We start from the raw sequence: 21,318 nt of genomic DNA on the forward strand, positions 1-21,318 counted from the left end.
ATATTGGATATTCTAACATAAAATTTATAATTGCAGAAAAACTAAGCATGTAAGATATAATTACCTACAATATAAAGTATATGACACAGTGTTTACAACCTGAACTCTAGAAGCAGACAGACAACTGCATTTTGTCCTTGCCACTTAACAACTATGACCTTTGTACAAATTATTTACCCTACAACTTAGTTTTACCATCTATAAAGTGTGGAAAACTGGAATTTGCTAATGGGGCACTAAATGAAAAACTGTGTATGTGGCTCAACACAATGCTTGGTACATGGTAGGTAGGGAATGAACGTAAGTAATTTTGGTTTTGGAGTCTATGGATCTTCCCAGAGCTCTTCTCAAGCTTATGCAACCAGTCATATGGTTGTGCCTATTTTTATTTCTCTAGCTGGTCATAAAAATAACTTTCAAACTCTATGACCAAAGCCAAAAAGAAATCAAGTAGAGCCTGAAGAAAAGTAGCATGCTTATGAGTTATTTAATCTCTTGGACATCTTCTTTTCTCTCACTTGTGGATTATTTATGGGATATGGACTTTTGGGAAGACGTCCAAACAAACTTCCTGCTCGTTCAACCTCCTGGAGGATCTCGTGCCTAGATGGACTTCTGCACATAATCAGAAGTACTTAAAGTACTTAAGAGATACATAGTCAGTGTTTGTCCTGATGGATGGCGTGGGGAACGGAGATAGATGATACAAAAGCATTATTTGTTGGGTTGAACTAGGCATATAGATCATGTTTCCTATAAAATGTTTATGTATCAAATGTAAAAAATCCAAGCAATAGGTCATTCATCAGTTTACTCAGAAAACTTTCTGGGCAGCTACTGTGTGACACTGTTCTTTGCACTGAATATATTCAGAGCGGTGGGGCCATAGTTACTTAAGCATTACTCAGAACTGACCCTGATGGTTGTGTGTGTGTGGGGAGCTCCTGTCATAGGAGGCCTCTGTGAAACATCCAGGACATGGGTGGTCAGAGGCCTTTTGAGGAACTCACAGTAGTAGCAATATTATTATATTGCTATAATAATATTGGAAATATTAATGATATTAATATATTATTAATGTTATTAATGTTGGAAATCTGTGTTTTAAATTTTTATTGGAGTAACTATGCATTAAAACATTAAACACGTCTCAGTTATGCAACATTTATGGTATCAGAGAACAGATTTCTTGGTAGAGGTTTGAGTCTCCTATGGCCACAGAGACCAAGTTCCTCAGCTCCACATTGAGAGCATTGATAGTGCCAACCAGGATAGTAACTAACTCATATTGGTCAACATTTTATCCTTAACACCTTTCATTGTTTTTGAGTCTTAAGTACAATTTATAACTAATTGTAAATTTATGGAGAAAACCAATTATGGTCAGAATGTTGATTCTTCTCAGTAGTTCAGTTCTTACAGTCTTTTGAGAGGTGATAGATAATATTCTGCAACCAGTTCCCCATAATAAAGATGACAATCAATTAATTCCCACACATTGACTCTCTTTTATGTTCCCTATGAAAACTCTCATTATAGAAAAAAGAAAGATGCTTTAACTTAACCTTATGGAGAATTAAGTGGCAAATTACCTGTTCAAGCAATAGATATTTATAAATACACATAGTGCTTCAGCATCAGAGACTAAAATTAATGTTATTCTTTGGTATCCAGAATAAAAATCAAGATAGGTATATGGCCAATCTGGAAGGGTAGATATTTTGACAAGACTATTTGAATATCTGAGGATAACTGAATTTAAGGAAATGGAAAATATTCTAGTTTACAAAAAATCAGTAATTTATATTGTCTTGTAAATGTACACTGTATGATCATAGTAAATTATATTGTTTCTACCTGAAACTTACTAGTCAAGATAGTCTAACATATAAAAAGAAAAAAAATCATAATTAGTGTTCCAGCACAAACATTTAATTATAACTGCCTATGTAAACACAGAAAAGGAGGAATTTGTGGTTAGAACTTCAAGATGATAAAGCAGTAATGACAGAGCAATCTGTATCCAGTGGTGCTTCACGTTTTCATCACAAAACTATCAAGTGAATTGTTGCTGCAATATCTGTTATCTGACATGGATAGGAAAGACTTAGAGGAAACTATTTAGAGTTGAGACTGTGAAAATAATTTGTACTAGAAAATGAAAATGTTTCCTTAATTTATCTACCCATCTCCTCTAATCCCTTCTCTTAAAAGAAGTCAATGAAAAAGAAAACTGAAAAATTGGGACCACATGAAGAATAAGGAACATACTGCTTAATTGCAACTGGATAAAAGAGGAAACCAAGCCAGGAATTAAAAAAAATTACTTTAGATGAATAAAAATGATGAAATAAATTGCCAGAATCTCTGGGATGTAGCAAAAGTGGTCTTGATGAAGAAGATAACTACAATATAAGTGTGCATTAAAAAGCAACAAAAATCCCCCCAAAAAGTTTAATGTCAAACCTAAAGTAACTTGGAAAATAGGAGCAGATAAAATTTAACATTCATAAGAAAGGGAATAATAAAAATACGAGCATGAATAAATGAAATAAGGATCAAAAAGACTACAAAAAAATCACTGAAACTAAGCATTGATTCTTCAACAAGATAAATAAAACTCTAGCTAGGCTAAAAAAGAAAAAAAAATAATTAATAAAATCACAAATGAAATAGGAGAAATTACTATAGTTAGCACAGAAATGCAAAATATCATAAGAAATAACTATGAACAATTTTATGTCAATAAATTGGGTAATCTTGAAGACATGGATAAATTTGAACATCAGTATAATCTGCCAAGACTAAATCAGAAACAAACAGATGAATTGAACAAACCAATCACTAGAATGGGTATTGAAAAAACAAAAAAAAGATTTCCTGAAAAATAAAAACCCAGGACCAGATGACTTTATAAATAAATTTTATCAAAAAATTAAAGAAAACTAATGTTCTCTTGCCCAAAATGCTTTTAAAAATACAATAAGAAGGAATAGTCCCTAATACATTCTATGATGCTCACTTTACCTGAATTCAGACCAAAGATAGCACAAGAAAATAAAATTAAAGGCAAATACTCCTGATAAACATTGATGCAAATATTTTCAACAAAATTCTAACCATGGAAATCAACAGTGTACCACAAGGGTTATATGCCATGATAAACTGATATTCATCCCAGGGATACAAGGATGGTTTAATATATGTAAATAAATTAGAGTAGTATATCATATCAACAAAAGTAAAGATCATATAATAATATCAATAGATGCAGAGAAAGCATTTGATAGGATTCAGCACACATTTGTGGTAAAAACTAAAGAACATAAAAAAAAAAAAAAACAAACTAAATATCATGGGGACTACAGGAAATTACCTCTCTGTGATAAAGGTCATATATTACAAACCGACAGGCATTATAATAATTGAAAAACTGAAAGCTTTTTCCATAACATCCAGCACACAAAATGATGCTCATTGTCATCATTCCTATTTAGCTTAGTTTTAGAAGTTTTTGTTATAGCTATCAGTCAAACACAGGAAATAAAGGGAATTCAAATTGTAAAAGAAGTGAAATTATAACTATTTGCAGATGACATGAGATCATAAAGACTTCATTAAAAATTTATTAGAGGGCCTCCATGGTGGCCCAGGCAGTTGAGCACAGCACTATGAAGCTGTCCACAGGCTCTGCAGTGCCAGTTCCATCCCCGCCGCTGGCTGCGGAGATACCCACATGGCGTGACAGACCTTTCCTGACTCACCTGCTGCTCCCCTCAGCAGTGTGTTTCTGTCCATCTGCCTGTTCCATTCCCTCTAGTGAATCCCTCCAGTGACTCTCTCTCTAGTGAATCCTGTCACCCTCCCGCACATCTGGCCTATACCCTGGTTCTGTTTTTTTTTTTTTTTAAAGATTTATTTATACAAGCACTGGGGTACAGTCAGAAGGGCGGGAGGGTGAGAGAATTCACCAGAGCCAGAGCAGGGAGCAGAACAGGCAGAATGACGAAGTACACTGCTAAGGGGAGCAGCAGGCGCGGCAGGAGAGGTCTGCGTGCCATGTGGGACCCTCCCCGGTGGCCAGGGATAGAACCGGTGCTGCAGAGGCTGTGGGCAGCTTCGCAGCCCAGCGCTCAACCGCTGCACCACCAGGGAGGCTCAAATAAATAAATCTTAAAAAAAAAAATAGAAACAATATATAAATGCAGCAAAGGGAGAGGTTACAAAATCAACATACAAAATCCCATAATCTTTTTACATACAGATGATAAGTAAAATAAATTAAGAAAATAGCATCATTATACCTGTAACAAAAATAATTAAATACCTTGGATCAACCTAACAATGGTGGTAAAAAACCTATTCAATGAAAACTATGTTATTAAAGGACTTAGATGGTAACATAAGGAGAATGCAGACTATCCCCCATGCTAATGGATGGGAGAATCATCATAGTCAAAATGACTATCCTGCCAAAATGACTATTCTACACAAATTTAATCTAACCCCCACCAAAATTCCAGCAATATAGTCCAAAGAAACTAAACAAAATATTGAAATATATATGGAACCATAAAAAGGTCTTGAGTTGTAAAAGGAATCCTAAGAATAAAAGAGAGAAATTGAGGTATCATATTACTTGACTTCAAACTTTAGTATAAAGCAGGAGTATAAAAAATAATTCTGGCACAAAAAGAGAAACATGGATCAATGAAACAGAATTGAATATCCAGAAATAAATCCATGTGCATACTAGCACCCAATCTATAATAAAGTATACATGACCATACAGTGGGGTAACTGTAATACATGGTGTAATACATGGTGGTAAATCTGTAATACATGGTGGGACAAAAATTAAAAAGTCACACTTAAAGAATGAAGGCAGTTTACTCACCAATATCATATACACAATCACCAAATGTATTAAATATTTAGACATAATACCAGCAACAATGAAATACATAGAGAAAAATCATTGACAATACATTCCATGATATCAACAATAAAGAGATTTTTGGTGACTAAGCACTTGCAGCAGGAAATTAAAAAGGAAAATAAACAATTGGGATGACTTTAAATTAAAAAAGCTTCTTTCTATACAGCAAGATAAAATATAAGATGATTAAATAGTCACTCTACTTAATAGGAGAAAATATTCATAAAAGATAACTGATAAGTAATTAATATCTAAAACATATATACAAAATCCATAATCATAATAAAACAATCCATTTAATAAATGGGTGGCAGAATATAATGTGTTTACAGAATAAAATGCTGTGCTGTGGTTATGTAAATTAATTAAGTAAAATTTAAGATTCAGTTTCTTAGTCACACTAGCCACTTTCAAGTACATACATGTAGCTGGTGGATACTATATTGGCGAGTACAGATATATCTCTTTTATCATAGAAAGTTCTATTCAATCCATACATTTAGTAATAAAGTCAGTGTATTTCATCGCAGAGTGACACAGTAAATGCTATGCAGAGAATAAGCACACGCAAAGGAAACCTACATGAGAGACTTCTAGCCTGTGTGTGGTATAACTATGTGGTCACAGATGGCTTTTTGAAGGACGGACTTCTAAACTGAGACATCAAGAATGCAGCCAAGAGGGACAAAAGATGGGGAGTATCTGAGTCAAAGGAAAAAGATGGAGGATAAGAGTCTAGAATAAGTTCCTTAATCTGGTTGGTGGATCCGATATTTTATTCTGAGGTCCTGATGTGAATAGATGGAATGTGTATGGAAGTAAGACACTTGCCAGCTATGCAAATGTTTTTGTCATAACAACTGCTGCTTATTCTTAGGCCTAGGCCCACCATCATCCTCAGCCTCCTAAAAGGCCTTCCTGCTTCAGATATGACTATTCCCCATTGCATCTCTACCCGTCTCCAAATCTGATCATATCATTCCTTTGCTGAAAATACCTCATTAACTCTCCATAACACTTAAAAAAAAGTCCAGTGCTTTTTTTTTTTTTAAGATTTATTTATTTATGCATACAAGACCCTGGGTACAGGCCAGATGCGAGGGAGGGTGAGAGGATTCACCAGAGACAGAGCGGGGAACAGAACAGGCAGACTGACTGAAACACACTGCTGAGGGGAGCAGCGGGCGAGACAGGAGAGGTCTGCTGCACCATGTGGGATATCTTGCTGGCCCGGCCAGGATCAAACTCGTGTTGCAGAGGCTGCAGACAGCTTCACAGTGTGGCCACTGTGCCACCAGGGGATGCCCTAAAATCCAGTGCTTTAGAGGCATTCCTTAACATGCCTATAAAGTTCTTTATTGTTATACTCCTACTTACTCTTTCCAAAATATTTCTTTGTACTCTTCATCTCTCACACTCTGAACTACCTACACTGAGCAGCATCATTTCTCCAAATATCACATCTCTCTTGCCTCTAGGCCTTTGCATATACTGTTACCTCTGCATGGACAACTACTCCCCTACCTTCCCCGCTACATCTGTATTTCCATACTGGGTTTTCAGACCTCAGCTGACAGTATCTTTAGGACCCCCTAATGTTGAAATCAAATGAGATGATCCTACATGTGCCGTGTCACATCCACATGTCTTGTTACAAGGTATATCACATTATCTCTTTTTGCTTGCTTAGAAGCTCTTGGACTCTCAGTTCTGGGACTGCAAAGGACCACTTCTGCCTTTTGTCATGTTTTTCTCCAAGTTGCTAGCAAAGTACTTACTAAATATTTGCTTAATGAATGAAGGAAGGAAGAAATGGATTTGATGATTCATGTCTGATTCCATGGTATAATTAATTACAAATGTGGTTCTGAAGTAAATCTGCTGCACATTAGAGTAAGTCCTAAAACTCACCCATTGGGAGAAAAAAAAATGAGCCAGTTCACAACAAAATCAAATCAATAAACTTTTTTATTTTTATTTAATTTAAAGATTTGAAGTTTAATTTCATATACAACATATCCACTTGAAGTGTACTATCCAGTGAGTTTTGGTAAATGTATAGAGTTGTACAACTATGACTATATTACAGTATTAGGACACTTTTGTCTCCCCAGTAAGATTTTTCATGTACATTTATAGTGCATTCATGTTTCCTACTCTCAAGTTACAAGCAACCATTCTTCTCTTTTCTATCTCTATGAATTTGCCTCTTCTGGATATTTCATGCAAATAGAATTATACAGTCTATGGTCTTTAATGCCTGACTTCTTTCATTTAGTGGAATAAAAGATTAATCCATGTTGTAGCAAGCATCAATGTTTTTATATTTGATAATATTCCCTTGCATGGATTTACTACATTTTATTTATCCTGTTATCACTTGATTGACACTTAGGTTGTTTCCACTTTTTATTATTATGAATAATGCTGCTGCGGACATTCACATACAAATCTTTCTGTGGCTATATGCTTTCATTTCTCCTAGGTAGATATCTAAGAGTGGGATTACTGGGTAAATTTATGTTTACCCAGTAAACATAAATTGTAAAATTTAAAAAAAAATTGTGGTGAAATGTACAGGACATAACGTTTACTATTGGAAATATTTTTTTAAGGGTTAAATATATTCACATTGTTGTACAACCAACATAAAAATGAAAGAAAATAAGTGGGTAGCAGCAAGAATGAACAGACAATTCATGATATCGAGTGGGCCTACAGACACATGAAAAAATGTTCATCATTGCTCTTACTAAAACAGATGAAGATTAAAACTACAATGAGATACCGTATCACATCCATGAGAACAGCACAAATTAAAAAGAACCCAACATCCAGAGTTGGAGAGAATATGGAGTAAAAGAAACCCTGTTAGGCTGTTGATGGAATGTGAACTGGTGCAACCATTATGCAAAACAATCTAGATTGACCTTAGAAAACTAAAACCCAAATACTGTACAACTTGGCAATCTCACTTTTGGGCATGTATCCACAGAATATGAAATCATCAATAATGAAATTTGGTATGTTCTACAATGTTCATAGAAGCATTTTTTACAAGAGCTAGGACATGGAAGCTGCTTAAATGTCCATTAAAGCATGATTGGATCAAGAAGATATGAGTTATACACACCATGGAATATTATACAGCTATAAGATGCAATGCTGACATTTTCAACAAATGGAAGAAATTTGAGAGAATTATGTGTAACAAAGTAAATCAGAATTATAGAAACAAATACAGGATATTAACATAGCAGACAATTCAATATCATAAAACACTTTCAAAAACTAGTGGACACTAACAAATTTCCTGCAGGCTCTGAGGTTAAGAGGAATGGGGGATATAAAGGGCCATTGGGACACAAGTGATGGTGTTGGGGAAAATAATAAAAGCATAAAGCTGGCTTACAACAGGTTGTTATAAATAAGAAGCTTCAAAACATTCTTTTTTAATTTTTTTTTAATTTTATGTTTACATAGAAGAGCTTGGGTGTAGGCCAAATGTGCTGGGGGTGAGAGGATTCACCAGAGATAGAGTGGAGAAATACACTGCTAAGAGATGCAGCAGGCCAGGCAGGAGAGGTCTGTGGTGCCATATGCGTTAGCACCCTGGCTGCATACCAAATTCGGGCCATCGGGGTGATAGCACTGAGATTTAACCTATAGGTCACCTCAAAACATCCTTAAAAGGCAGGTAATGCATGCTCAAGTTTAATGCCTAAGAATCACTGAACTATGAAATTCAGTGAAAGTATAGGCAAAACTTGATGACCATTGAAGTCACATGTGAACCAACCTTTCATATTAACAAGAAGTATTTCTTCTGGCAAGAACACATTACCAATTCCTTTGGGCTGCATTTCTTGAACATGTAGTCTTTGAAAAAAAATTCCTAAAAAAAGTATTATTTCTTATTGTAATTGCTATTAATATCATTTTTTAACATTTATTTATTTATGCATGTAAGAGCTGGGATGCAGGCCAGAGGAGCCGGGGGGTGAGAAAATCCACCAGAGACAGATTGGGAAACAGAACAGGTGGATGTACTGAAATACACTGCTGAAGGGATCAGTGGATGAAACAGGAGGGGTCAGCTGCTCCATGTGGGTCACCTCCCTGGCCTGCCATTGAACTGTGCTGCAGTGGCTGCATATAGCTTCATAGTGCTGCGACTTAACCCCTTGTGCCAGAAGGGAGGCCCTGTTATTAGTATCTTGACGTTTTCTTTAATGTATTATAAACCTATATACTTCCAATCAGGTTTTAAAAGACTGCATAGTTTATTTAACTGTTCTGGTATGCACCTTTAGATTATTATTATTATTATTATTATTATTATTATTATTATTATTTTGCACTGTGATGAACATCTTTGTGTGCAGTGCATTTATGATATGTTATTGTTTCCTTAGGCTATGTTACCCAAAGTGAAATTACTGGTCATTGGTACTAACAGATATAAAATATTCCAGTTACATATGTTGTCAAATTCCCTTTACAAAAGTTTGTACTAGTTTACATTAAGAAAAAAGGAGTCAACTTATGGTGAAGGATAGAATTGAACTTTCAGTGGCGAATTTAAGGTACATATGCAGATGTTTATTTATAATATGCACACATGAAATCTCTGTAATTTTATAATGTGGTGTTAGCTTAACAAAACAATTTTAAAAAGAAAATGAAACTTTGACATACAAATGGAATACAGTTCATGTGCAAGCCATTATGAAAGGATAAGAAGGAATTAACAAACACTATTCTCCTATAACCTCAATTCAAGTAATTCTGCTCTACTGTTGATGGGTTTAGATCATAATGACTTAGAAACCATTTGGACTAGAAGTAGGTTTGCTTCACATGGGAAAAACAAATTAACTACTCCAGTTAATTTCCCAATATCTTGAGTTGCTAAATGCAGCAATGGAGAAGCTGATAACATTTCATTCTGTGAGTTCATAAAACAGCTCTCTTTAAAAGAGGCTAAATCTTTTTTGAATGCTGACTAATATTCCATGGTATATATGTACCACATCTTCTTGATCCAGTCATCTATTTTTGGGCATTTGGGCTGTTTCCAAAGCTTAGCTATTGTAAATAGTGCTGCTAAAAACATAGGGGTGCAGGTGTTCTTTGGAATTGATGTTTCTGTATCCTTTGGGTAAATACCTAGGAGTGGAATTGCTGGATTATATGGAAGCTCTATGTTTAGTAGGTCCAGAAATCTCCACACAGCTCTCCATAGTGGTTGGACCAGTTTGCACTCCCACCAACAGTGCAGAAGAGTTCCTTTTTCTCCACACCCTCGCCAACATTTGTTGTTGCTAGTTTTTTTAATATGTGCCATTCTCACTGGTGTAAGATGGTATCTCATTGTAGTTTTGATTTGCATTTCCCTGATGACAAGTGATGTTGAACATTTTTTCATATGCCTGTTGGCCATTTGCATTTCCTCTTCAGAGAAGTTTCTTTTTAGCTCTTCTGCCCATTTTTTGACTGGATTATTTTCTTTGTTGTTGTTGAGTCTCATCAGCTCTTTGCAGATTTTTGTGATCAGTCCTTTATCATTAGTGTTGGGTGCAAAAATGTTTTCCCAGTTGGTGGGGTTTTTCTTTGTTTTTGTTATTGTCTCTTTTGCTGTGCAGAAGCTCTTTAATTTGATGTAGTCCCAGCTGTTGCAATTTGCAGCAACATGGATGGTGCTGGAAGGGATCATGCTCAGTGAAATAAGCCAAAAAGAAAAAGAAAAATACCGGATGGTCTCACTCATAGCAGGAATCCAGAAAACTTAAATAAGGGACCAGGAAAATGAATAACTATAAGAAAGTGAAAATCAAAATCAACAAAAAACTATGAACCAGAGACACTTTTTGGGGGATAGGGGGCGGGAGGGGAGGGATTGGGGTCAGAATGGGGGGGTTTCAATTGTATGGGGAATATAAAAATAAAATTTATTATTTAAAAAATAAAATTAATTAATTAATTAGTTAATTAAAAGAAAATGAGACCTACACCAGACACATAGTAGTGAAACAATCAAGAGTTCAAGACAAAAGCAGAATATTGAAGTGGGCAAAGGAGAAGAAGGTTACCTATAAAGTTACCCTGGTCAGGCTAACATAGGATTTCTCTGAAGAAGCACTATTGGCAAGGAAAGAATGGGATGATGTGATTCAAATACTTAGAGATAAAATCTGCCAGCCAAGAATACTCTATCCTGCAAGGCTCTCCTTCAGCTATGATGGAGAAATAAAGGCCTTCTTAGACAAAGAAGGACTGAATGAGAATGCAAATACTAGACCATCCCACTGAGGAATATTAAAAGGAAGCTCTCATATCTAAATTGAAAAGAGGCATGTATACAAAAAACTGAAAAGGAAATAGATTGAACCACAAAAATTAAGGACAAAATGGCAGCAACAGACTCTCATATATCAATAATCACTAAGTGTAAGTGAACTGAATTTACCACTTAAAGAGATTGAGGGTCTGGTTGGATTAGAAAAGAAAAACCATCCATTTACTGTCTCTAGCAAAAGCATATGAGCTCCAAAAATGAACATAGACTTAGATTAAAGGACTGGAAAGCAAAACTACAAACTACAAACAAAAATGGGCAGAGGGACTAAAAAGAAACTTCTCCAAAGAGGAAATGCAAATGCATATGAAAAAATGGCCAACATCACTTGTAATCAGGGAAATACAAATCAAAACTACAGTGAGATACCATCTTACACTAGTGAGAATGGCACATATTTAAAAAAAAACAAACTAGCAACAACAAATGTTGGCGAGGATGTGGAAAAAAATGAACTCTCCTGCACTGCTGGTGGGAGTGCAAAATGGTCCAACCACTATCGAAAGCTGTATGGAGATTCCTCAGCCTACTAAAGATAGAGCTTCCATATGATCCAGCAATTCCACTCCTAGGTATTTACCCAAATGACACAGAACCATTAATTCAAAAGGGTACCTGCACCTTTATGTTTATAGCAGCACTATTTGCAATAGCTAAGCTTTGGAAACAACCCAAATGCCCAAAAATAGATGACTGGATCAAGAAGATGTGGTATATATACACAATGGAATATTACTCAGCAATTAAAAAAAAATAAACTCATGCAATTTGAAGCAACATGGAATGAGCTGGAAGGGATCATGCTCAGGGAAATAAGCCAGAATGAAAAAGAAAAATACCGAATGGTCTCACTCATAGTAGGAGTTTAGAAAACCCAAATAAGGTACCAGGAAAAAGAATAACTATAATAAAGAAAAAATCAAAATCAACAAGCAACTATAAACCAGAGACACACTAGCGGGGGTTGGGGGGTCTGGGAGAGGAGGGAATGGGGTCAAAATAAGGGGGATGCAATTGTATGGGGAATATAACCAAGATGAAAATGCATACATCGTGCAAAAATGAAAAATGATGTATGCAATATATAAAAAATAAAAAAAATAAAGAATGAAATAGAATGGGGAAAAAAAAACACTACTATGACTTTCTATCTGTCAAAATTTTAATAAAATTCAAATTCTTTACCATGATCTGGAATTCCTACAGTAGGACTGGTATTGATTTGTGACACAGTGTTATAGCCCTATGGGGTTGTATACAGACAGTGCCCATGTGACTGACTGGTGCTTATGACACACGATTTATTTCTTTGGTCCTATAGGAGTTAGTGGTTCTCAATTAGAGGGTCTCAATGTTCCAAGGGACATTTGAAAATGGCTATAAGAGAGCTATGTCATCAAAGGACAGTGCCCAGGAGGGAACAAGTCACTGTCTATGGGTTTTCACTTGTGTGAAAAATTGCAAGACCACTCACTATCAAGGAACAACAATAATGAGGTTTATTTAACAAACAGGGGAAACAAAGCAGTTATAATGTCACAGGTGACAAAGTTTCACCCCAAATAGTGTCCACAGTGTTCAGAAGTCCCAAAGAAAAGGCAGCTCATCCAAGATGGCACTGTCCCATCAATGAGGGCTTGTTGCTCATGGCAGCCAGCAAGCAGCGGACCAGGATCCAACTCACAGTGGCAACTGGAAGTGCTCACAAGTGGGGCCACTGAGATTACACTGCAGCCCATAGCACCAGTCTGAAGTTCGGATGGACAGCACCAGACACTGGGCCAGATAGGCAGGCTGCAGCACCAGGAGGCAATGCTGGAAAATCTGATCAACAGCTCTTTGAGATGCAAGCCTGGGCCTTTGGTATTCTTTTCAGGCAGTAGCAGCAGCAAGAATGGAGGCAGGTTCTGGTGCTTGATCACTGCAAAACTCTTCAGCTTCTGTGTATGGAGATCAGTTGCTGGATGCTGCTTCTTTCCTTTTTCTTTGGAAACCAGAAACAGTGTGAGGAATCTGAGCCAGCAGTGTCTGAAAGTCTGAGAGTCAGGGGCCTGGGGATCTCAAAATGGCTCTTACATTGCCTTATATCTTCTTTTAGGGATACCACCTTGGTTGATACCTCCTGATTGGACCATTCAGCCTGACTGGTGCCCAAGGAGCAGATGCCCATAGGCAGCAACTTTTGGTGCAGGCGGGGAAAACCACCATGTTTTTCCAACGGCTGTCAATGTGGGAAAACAGCAGTCTTTGCAGGGCCCTGATTTCAATTTGATGATGTCTGGAGACATGTTTGGTTGCCACTGGCATCTACTGGGAAGAGACTATGAACAATGCTGAACATCCTACAGTACAGAAAAGCACCATGCAGCACAAAATTTGCCTGACCCCAAATGCCAATATTGTCCAACTTGAGACAATGAGAGATAACCCTCTTATACCATCTATACCACTCTCTCCCTCACTTTGCTGCACCACTTTCTTGCTAGCCTGGCAAATTTCTACTAATTGCAAATTTCTACTATCCCTGAGGGTTCCCCATGACATCATCTGTTTATTTACTTATACTTTTCATAGCACTGAAGCTTTCTGATATCACCCTGCTATTTATATGTTGTTTCTTCTCTGCCACTCCCACCTCAAATGCAAGCTACTAACAGAAGAAACTGTTTCTTTACTGGTCATGGAAAGCTGTGCCTTAATATTTTCTGAGCACATGTGTGTCCCCTGTTTTATCTCATCTCCTCCCAGTCTCAGTTATTTTTCATAACTGCCATTACCCTGGTAATAATCTGTGGGCCCACATCCATCGGGCCTTCTGCCATTAACAATCAGGGTCTTATTGCCTGAAAATAAGTCATTCAGGCAGCCTGGATCATCAACACAATAAAAATTGGGCCAAGGAAGGTCTAAGTTGCTTTGAATCAGTAGGTTAATTTGTCTTAGGAATTGGAGAATTATGTGTCAACACAAAAGTTCCTTTGCTTTTGGAAAGCTGCTGTTTTTCTATTTGATTTATTCTAAAAGATCAAATTTCAAGGACAATCACAACTGAATCCCCAGATTCCACCACATTTAATTTTGTTTCTGCAGGAATTCAAACAAAAAGAGAGAGAGAGAGAGAGAGAGAGAGAGAAAAGAAGGGAAAAGAAAATCTTTCAAGGTTATGTTCACAGAAAACCTGATTAGAATTAATTTAATTTTAAGTTATTACTTACATAAATTTCCATTAAAAGACATTCATTTTTCCCATGAAACAACAAAATTTTTTATCATAAACATAAGTATTTAAATTGATACTCTTTAATACCCCCCATACTTGAACTAAGATAAACCAAGAGCTTTTATTTGGAGAATTTATTATTATATTATTATTATTTACAAAGACTGAAGGAATTAATAGATTAAAAGCAACATATTCTTTAGATCTTCCTGTAAAAATTCTGTTTCTCTCTATGCCTCAAGACAGTTATGACTATAAAATCAATTGTGAATGCTCAGATCCCATGGTAGATTTGCACACACTTTTTCTCCTCTAAATGTTAATTTTCCTCTTTTTATTTTCTAAACTTAGTGTGTAGTTTTCTGCTTGCAAATAGTTTTTATTTTGCTTTGGAAATATAGAATCAGGTTTTATTTAAAAACATTTATATATGAGACTGTAATACTATCCTAAATGCTGCCCAGTGATAATCTAGAAAAGGAGTTTTAAGTTTCACTCATTTTGTCTTTGATCAATGAAACAATTGCACTGTTTCTTTTCTTAAAAGCTCTTAATTATTTTTCTTACTCCATTTACACTGTACAGAGAATCTTTTTACTAATGTCCAATTTAATGTTTTTGTGTTTTTTCCCAATTTAGCTCTGAACTTTTGTATGGCATTGCAATTAAAGCAAAAGTCATCATGATGACTGGATTGAAATTGTTTGCAGCTGTGGGACTTTCCCCCCTCTGGTTTGTTTTCCTGGGATTTGGATGGTATATTCATCTACACAGGAAGATCTGGCTGTAACTGCTACACAGCAGAGCAAACCTTCTGACTGAGCTGGACTTCCTGTGTACTATCATGAGACTGCTGCTGGGATGTCAATGGCAAACATGGGGAATCAATAAAACTGTTTTTCCCCTGGAGTTCTAACTTTTCTCTAACTAAATGCTTGGTCCAGTTTATAAATGTTTTTCTTTCGCATTGCTGGTGGGCTTGACTTTTGTTAATGAAAGATCCAGTTATCTGCAGATTCTAAGATGATCAAGTTTCCACAGGATTTGTGGAAGCACAAACCAGAGCCTTGAATGATTGCCTCCTCCTTAGAGTCTCCCCTTGTGTTTTCTGAGTGGTTTCCTTAACACATGCAGAGGAGTAAGGAAAATTTTAAAATAAATGCAATTGTAGACTCTCTGCAGGTTGAAGTCTTAACATATTTGTGTATTTTTTTCAAAAAGGAACACAAATCAAACTTTTTGATTTATCACAGCTGCTCCTTTTCTCAATTTTTTGAAATATAAGTAATATATGTACCATGATGGAAATAATTGTTTAAAATGCTCATAATGAAAAATGTGCATCTTCAAATATCTTTGGTATTTAAAGTTTAGGATCACCTTCACTGTACAGATTGATTTCCTTCTACTGCATTCTAGAAGGCTTCTCTTTCCTGTGTTGTTTTTTTTTTTTTTTCCCAGTGTAATTCATTCAGTGCATTTGTCTATAGAACCACCGGTAACAACTTTATTATTATTAGTCATTTAGATGGGTATTGTAACGCAACCAACCCATTCCGGGTAGGTTTGTTAACAGTTCTAGCAGCCACATGCTCTTTGCCGTTGTTTGTAGTCACCGTACTGCTCCGTACTCTCCACTGCACTCCTCCATCCTCGACACCACACCACCACACTGCACTCTACTGTGCCACCCTTATAAACCCAGTCTCTCAGCCCAGATGTACCCACCTACACATGCCCACACCCTACTCCAGGTGTCCACCATCAGGCATGCATTCAGGGCTGCAAGAATATACCATTAAGCCCAATGGTGGGAGGGCTGAAAAGCCTGATACTTTACCTACCCTACAGTCCACCCCCTCAGAGTTTTCTGCCATACAGTCTATACAAGTTATATACACGTTTCTCTTGGCAATATGAACACTGCAGCCATTGCCCACAAAAGCAAATGAAATACATCACAATATAACAAAATACAACAGAACACAAATAAGTCCAGGCAGGGCACCAACCTTGTGGCAAAAGACAAAATTATTGGCACCAGCAGATGAGCCACCAAATCTGCTGCCAAAGGCACTGCTTATACAAGGGAGGGGAACCACTCATGACATCTGCCATCACACACCAGGAGCCGTCAGGCTTCCTGGACTTCTCTGGCTGTAGTCCCAGCCACAAGCCACACACTGCATCCACCCCCAGGATGCACTCACTCTTGGGTTGGCGATTCTATACTGTTGGGGTTAATCGCCAACCCTCAGGGTTTTCTGTCTGAGGTCGCTCCAATACTCAGCTTTCATAGCCACCAATATAGCAAGTAGACCCTTGAAATTTTCCTGGATTTTCATAGAGCAGATTGCATTCTGCTCCTGTGTCTTCTAAAGCCAAAACCCTTTGCACGTTAGTCAGGGACCAGTGGATGGCAAGCTCCACATGTGGTCTCCGGTCCCCACCTGTCCCCCCTGGATGGGTTCCTTGGCCCTCACCCTATTCGCAAGTGATCAGTCCATCACCCAAGGATGGGTTTGGCAGCAAGTGGTCTTCTAGGCGCAGGGCATGCGCCTGAAGCCTGGAGCTTCCAGGCTCCCCCTGAGCAGCAGTCCTTCTCATGGACATGAACCTCTGGTCTTTTTGCAGCTGCTGCCATAATTCCAACAAATATGAATTGGGCTCTGCATGTATTTTAGTGCTATCTACACCCGCTCTCACTAAATATGTCCACATTTAGTTACAGATGACTTTAATAGGTCTGTGATGCCAAGAGGCTTCCTTGCCCTCCTTGGCATTCCTTTTGACTTTTCAACAACTACCTGTATTCCTTTCTGAGTTTGAGAGTGCCGGCTCTCAACTTCGCCCAAGCTAGCTATCATTGTTGTGACGTCATGTATATATATATATATATATATATATATATATATATATATATAATTGTAGAAGCACAAATTTTTAGAAGCACAAAAATTTAGAAGCACAGTATATATATATATATATATATTGTGCTTCTAAATTTTTGTTCAGTGGAATCTTGAGAAAGACAGGAGGCAAATGAGTGTGCTTAGTCCAACATTTGAAATGAAGGTCAATTCATCTCCTCTTCAGTGCATTATAGTTGGCTCAGAGTATATCACAGGGTGAGGAGTAACAGAGAGGGAGTGTAAAAAATGTCCCCATTGATGGTAACCTGTGTGCAATTGGTTATAAAGTTTCCAATGAAAACTCTAACCTAAAACTGGAGGCATTAAAATGAAAGACTGTGTCTAAATAAAAGTGCTGATTGTTAACATTGCTTCATAAACTAGAAGGCAGCCCATTGACTTTCAACCCTAAAACATGACAAAATTTCTTGACCCAAGCCTATAGCCCTTGAGATTCTATTCCAAATTACCATTTTTGTTCAGTACTACAACAAACTTTCTGTGAGTCCTGAAAAATGCAACCATTTCAGTAGTTCTTTTGATTTCAGATGGCTTTATGATCGCTCTAACAAAGACTCCTTTTAGAAATATTGCTTTAAAGTAAACAGAATTGTGATTGTTAGTTTGTTTTTTTGGGGGGACTGAGGAGCAGCCAGCTAGGTAATTGTGCTGGGGGATGAATCCAATTTGGTTTTGTCAACACAATCTCTATCTTAATGCAGTGTCCCTTGCCACGTCACTACTTTCAAAACAGTGCCAAAGTTGGGAAAGAGCTCACTGTGGGTTCTTGTGCATATGTTGACAGTTGCAAGACAACAACACAGGTTCAGGGTGCAACAACAATGGAGTTTATTTACAAAGGGGAGATTGAGAAGAAGAGAGTTTCTAAGAGCACAAGCAGCCAGTTGCCTCACCCCACACTGTGTCTGCAATGTTCAGTAGTACAAAACAAAGGCTGCTCTTGCAAGATGGCACTGGCCCTTCAGTGAGACTCTGGAGCTAGTTGCATACTGGTAAGTGGTGGACCAGGATCTAACTCACATTGGCAGCAGGAGGTGATCAAAGGTGGAGCTGCTGAGGTGACACCATAACAGTCTACAGCAATAGTCTGAAGGCAGGGCTGGACTATATTGGATGCTGGACTTGACAGCGCTATAGGCAACAGCAGTAGAAGGTGGTGCTGGACAATCAGAAGTGGTGGACAGCTCTCATTGAGTGCCCATCACCAGTCAGCAGTAGAACTGGTCATCACTGGTAACCCTAAGATAATGCCAGAAACACTAGTGTAATAACTCTTTGTGAGCTATTGACACAAACCAAAAGCAAATGGCTTCTCTCTCTCTCTCTCTCTCTCTCTCTCTCTCTCTCTCTCTCTCTCTCTCTCTCTCTCTCTTTCTTTTAAGAGACACTAGGCCCAGACTAATGATGTTCTTTCCAGATAATATCAGAGACAGGGCTAAAGGTAGGTGCAGAGGCCTTGTCTCTGTGAAGTCTGATGGATGTCTGGAAGTATTCAGAAGTATACCCAGGTTTATGGAACTCTGGAAGTCAGCAGAGGGAGGACATATGTGGAGGTATAGGAAAGCCTCAAAATCTTCAGAGTTCTGAAAGTCTATGAAGCTCTGCAAAGGGTCAGTAACCATCTGCTCAGTATTTCTCTTCTGAAATCATCAGATGAATTTTGTTCTGAATTGTCTGATGAGAAGACTCAAGCTTGCTACTGCCCTGCCTATATGTTCTTCAGGGTTTCTGCCATGCAAGCCCAATAGGAACATTTTCAATCCTAGCTTTTTGATACTGGGTTAACTGACTCCATTTTCAATTCTCATGAGCTCACAGTTTGAATGGAACTGAAAAACTCAAACTTGATTGGTCCATTTTCAATCCTGGTATCATATTCAAAAAGGAAATCTAAGGGTCCTGCCCTAAATCTATCTACACTGTGGTCAGATCAAGCTTATGGACTGGCCTCAGCCAGCTTCAGTGAAATGGGAGACTCTCTATGCCTGGCGCCTCTCCGTGGGCCAGTAGTAATAATGCAGGGCAGGCTGCTGTTAGAAACCTGTCATAATGATCTGCAAGTATTGGGCCTTATTTCAAAGTCTAAGTCCAGGCTTGGGTAACCTTCCCTGCTGCAGCTCAGTGGGGCTGCAGGACAAGGAATAGCCAGCTACTGCTGCCAGGGCCTTCTGCTGGGGACTGCTCACACTGGGGCAGAAGGGTGCAGCCCACCACTACTGCTTTTGGAACCCAGAACTTCCTTTAATCTCAATCACTGAGGCAGGCCCCAACAAAGCTACCATATCCCAGGGACTGGTATGTCTTAGACTTCTGTTCTACAGCATATTTTGGACTAGGGCACTACCAAAAGCTAGTAATGCCTCACAACCTCTAGGCACTGTGGGAATCCTGTTTCACATTTGTAAATTAGATTTTTTTAAAAAAGATTTATTTATGCATACAAAAACTGAGGTACAGTCCAGAGTTGTGGGGGGTGACAGTATCCACAGAGACAGAGTAGGGAACAGAACAGGCAGACTGACTGAAATATACTGCTGAGGGGAGCAGCAGGGGAGACAGGAGAGGTCTGCTGTGCCATATGGGTAGATCCCTGGCCAGCCAGGGATCGAAGTCCTGCTGCAGTGGCTACGGACAGCTTCACAGTGCCGTGCTCAACTCCTTGCACCACCACAGAGGCCCAAATTAGATTTTTTTTGTTAAACCTATCAAGGATGTCTGGCTGGATTTCAATAGTCTCAGTGAAACACAGTCAAGTAAACCCAAGATGACATGTGTTCAGCTATATTTCAAGTCACTTAACCTCTCTTTTCCAATTATTTAATACCTATAAAATTTCTAAGTATACAAGTTACACATTGCTCAGGGCAGTGTCCCACAGCAGTCCTACTCTCTGCCTTCCCTAAATTAGACCTCAGCAGCTCATAATTGTATTTCGCAAGCCCAATGGCGGTGACAGCTCAGAGTTATTTATTGTGTTCTTCAGGATCAAGCTCTTGATTTGGAGTCACAATTCTGCCTATTGTTACCTGAAGTCTTCTGATCTGTTGTACTGGAGATAATGCTAATTATATCACCATGCTATGTTAAAAGTTTCCATGAAGAGAACATAAAATAATGCACCTGAGGAGTTAAAAGGTTTTCATTCCTGGTGTTTTGAGCTGTTTGGGTCCATGGTGCCCCTCCCTCAATTTAGACATTGAAATCCTAAATGCCAGGACATCAGAATGTGACTCTGATTGGAAATATGGTCTTTGAAGAGGTGATAAAGTTAAAATGAGGTACTTGGGGTGGATCATAAAACAATATGACTGGTGCCCTATTTAAGAGGAAATTTGTGCACAAGGAGGAACATGACATTAATCTTGAACTTCTAGTTCTCCAGAATCATGAGAAAGAGGATTTTTGTTATTCAAGCTACTTAATTTATGGTATTTTGTTATGGCAGTGTGAGCAGACAAGTGAAAGCAGCTGATAATTCATTAAAGTAGTTATTTTCATGTTATTCTCCTTGTCCTTTGTCCTTCAGAAGTCCAACAAATAATCATTTAGCATATACCACAGTGGACCAAGGCAATGGGATAGAAAGATGTCATAACTGTCCTGAGAACACTTGCAGTCTAAGTGGGGAGAGAGAAAATACATTTGTGGACAAATACTTTCTAATAATGCCATCCCTTCTGTGTCTGAATTTATTCCTATCATTGGTTACTTTTTAACAGATTATATTTATGGATTTTACATAATAACTACTTTATCCTTTCATTGAAAGCTTTATGAGGACGGAGATCTTCCAAGGATTCTACATCCAAGTTACTATAACAATGTCTGGAACATTGTGAAGGGTGCAGGAATATTTTTTAAATAAGTA

This window comes from Talpa occidentalis, unplaced genomic scaffold (assembly GCF_014898055.3).
Source record: "Talpa occidentalis isolate TD23 unplaced genomic scaffold, MPIMG_talOcc4v2.1 talOcc4.6, whole genome shotgun sequence".
NCBI lineage: Eukaryota > Metazoa > Chordata > Mammalia > Eulipotyphla > Talpidae > Talpa > Talpa occidentalis.